Here is a 3436-nt window from a genome sequence, read left to right as displayed (position 1 = left end):
TATTTTGAAGGCTATGCGTTTGCAATCCAGAAATACTGGTGGAATATTCCTATGAAAACTTCTGTCAAATGTAAGCATAACAGGCTGGATATTGTTGTTTGGGACAGAGGGGCAAAGGTATGTACCATCATAGAGGTTAGCTGCCATGCAGATATAAATCAAAGAAAAAGAGGATATCTATGGACAACTGCTTCGAAACCTCCAGCTTCTATATCCAGACTATGAATTTATATTCATACCAATAATAATAGGTTTTGTTAGTAAATGTTTAAAGGAGAATCTGGATAAACTGGGATTTCCAGAAAGAGAAATTGACTGGCTGATCCGTACATGTCCAATGTGAGTGGAACAGTAAAAATATGCAAAACTTTTCTCAAGTTCAAAATGTGAATTTGTCTGTGTTAACTACATCACAAAGATGGAGCCTTGTGTCTTTGTTGGAAACCAGTTCCTCCTCAGTGGAAGATTTGTAATAATTAAAAAAATAGAAGAGACATACATGCATACAGACAGACGCACGCTCGCACGCACGCACACACGCACGCACACACACACACACACACACACACACACACACACACACACACACACACACACACACACACACATGGAAAAAGAGAGTGAGAGAATATCAGTCAACTGTTGTTTGAAGTTCTCTATTTCATGAACGCCGAATTATGAAGCAAACTGTTTTGAAGAACCAGAAATAGAATCTCCGAGCATGGAACTGGTAGAATCGGTAGCACGCTGGGCGAAATGCTAAGCGGTATTTCGTCTGTGTTACGAGGTCGACTTTGCCTTTCATCCTTTCGGGGTCGATGAAATAAGTATCAGTTACGCACTGGAGTCAATGTAATCGACTTAATCTCTTTGTTTGTCCCCTCTATGTTTAGCCCCCGTGGGCAATAAAGAAATAAATATGGTTTTAAGGCCACAAAATAATTTACACTGGAAATCTAGGTTTGCAAGGAATTCTCTTGTCTGTGCTAATTTTGAAGCCCTCCAATCACCTGGATTTTCTAATATGGTTGAAAATACCCCAGAAAACAGTAAATTTGTTGGACAAAACGGTTACTTATCCGGATGAATAATTCCAACATGTCTCAGGTAATTTTGGAAATCACTTTCCCACAATTTCATCCAGTAGGGCTTTTCAAGTTGTCGACATAGAAAAAAAAGTTGAAATTCCTTTTAAAGCTTCGAAGAAAATTCGACATTCCCGAATATTTGAAGCTGGTTGAGGGAGTACCAAATTAAGTGAATGTGTATAACAATGTACAAATATTACGTTCACGTCAAAAATCTGCTTTATTCTTGGTTGCACTCAGTTCAAATGCTCTGCCATCAAGCTCGCTCCATCATAAATTTGTGCGATGAATTATTGGCCAGAATTGAATTTATTGACAAATTTTCGAACTTTTGTCAACGATGCACCTTTTCTCTCTTTACTGATATTGATATATCCCCAAAACCTTTCTTGTGGCTTTTTCTTATCAACAAATCGCAAAATGTGTGACAATTGAGATTGCATTTGAAAGTCTGTAGTCTCATCAAACCTAACAGCAACAAATGCCGTTTTTTCAATCATTGTCTAAATTTCACCTTCAATTGTAGCAGCTATACAATTAAATGATCTCGTTTTGAATATCACTTGAAAGTCCAGAAAATATGTAGTTGGAATTTTTCTTCACAAAATCTACAGTGCGGTTTTAAACAATCATGGTATTCCGCTACTTCTTCATATGTAGTCAGAAAATTACCCTTATTGTTTGGTTCTTCTGCTCCATCGTGTCCTTCAAATGGTAATTCTTGACACGCCAAAATTTCAATATAATGAATTAACCCTTTCAATATATCATAATTTTTCTCGACTAATCAATTCTGGAATCAGGGTTGCTCCCCAGTGATCAATGTCTTCAGAGCAATTACGGAATTCAGATGGTTCTGAGATTTTTGTGTTTTGTCAAAGCTGTTATCAAATTGCGCAAATCACAGTAGTTAGTAGTTATCCATGTGTTCTTATGCTGACAAAGCAACAGACATGGGAAACAGAAAAAATTGTTCAGATTGGGACATTTCATCATTCACTCATACTTGGAAATCAAAACAACGATGACATTCCTTGCTGTCCATCTTGGTTTTGATTTTCATTTCAAGCTTTAGCTTCTCTTTTCTGAAAATGATAATATTCCTCTTATCTACAAAGTAGAGAAGAAACTGAGCTAATTGACACTTTTGCCATCATAGGAGTGAATGAAAGCGTGACAAAATTTTACTGGGTCATAATCTTTTTAAGTGAATGGAAGCTTTCTTTTTTAAGTAATTTTAAATATTTAAAATTTCAATTGATTTTAGATATTTAAAGGGATCAAGAATACTCTCCATAGGTGAAATCTTTTTAAAAAGCAAGCGTGGCTGGGTGGTAAGAAGTTTGATTCCCAACCACATGGCTCTGGGTTCAATCCCACGGCGTGGCGCTTGAACAATTGTCTTCCACTATAGCCCCGGGCTGACTAAAGCTTTGTAAGCGGATTTGGTAGACGGAAACTGAAAGAAGCTCATCGTATGTATATATATATATATATATATATATATGTATGTATGTATTATGTATGTATGTGTGTGCGTGTGCGCGCGTATCGTTTTGTCTGTGTTTGTCCTCTCCACCACCGCTTGACAGCCGGTCTTGGTGTGATTATGTTCCCGTAACTTAGCGGTTCGGCATGAGAGAACGACAGAATTGTATTCGGCTTAAAATAAGTCCTGGGGTTGATTCATTCGATTAAACGTTCTTCAAGGCGGTACCCCAGCATGGCCTCAGTGCAATGACTGAAACGAGTAAGGAATAAAAGATACAATACGTATGCAGGGAATAAACCAGAAAAAGCAATAAAACAAATTTGAAAACTTACTAAATACCCATTTCTCATCTAAACTGTCCGACCAGGAAGAAAACTACTTTGAATAGGCAAGTCTTTGATCTCTATTGCACAGGGTTGTAAAAAAATCAGCGCTTCAGGAGAAAATATGTTGACAGCGTGTCTACAGGCTTGGCACGGTTGGAAGGCAAACAGTAAAAAATTTGCTTTTCTCTCTCTTGACCACTTGTTTGTTTTGTCTCCCTTTTTGACTGTCCCCCACTCAAAAAGAACAGGAAAGCAATTAATTCACTGTTTTCCCCTCTTTTCTCGCTACGCAAACAGGAGCTTTCTCTTACAAATTATAGAAAGAAATGAAGGAATGGAAAATACAGAAATATACAATGAGGATAGTGAAAATTATCAATAATTAATTTTATATTACACAAAAATTATTTATCCTGGGAAAAATAGTAAGGCATGTAGTGAATGTATTGCACACATAGATCCTTCGCCCCTGATATATATATATATATATATATATATTGCACACATAGATCCTTCGCCCCTGATATATA

Source organism: Octopus bimaculoides, chromosome 23 (genome assembly GCF_001194135.2).
Source record: "Octopus bimaculoides isolate UCB-OBI-ISO-001 chromosome 23, ASM119413v2, whole genome shotgun sequence".
NCBI classification, from domain to species: Eukaryota; Metazoa; Mollusca; class Cephalopoda; order Octopoda; family Octopodidae; genus Octopus; species Octopus bimaculoides.
The sequence above is the reverse complement of the archived record's forward strand: the minus strand, read 5'-3'. Positions refer to the sequence as shown.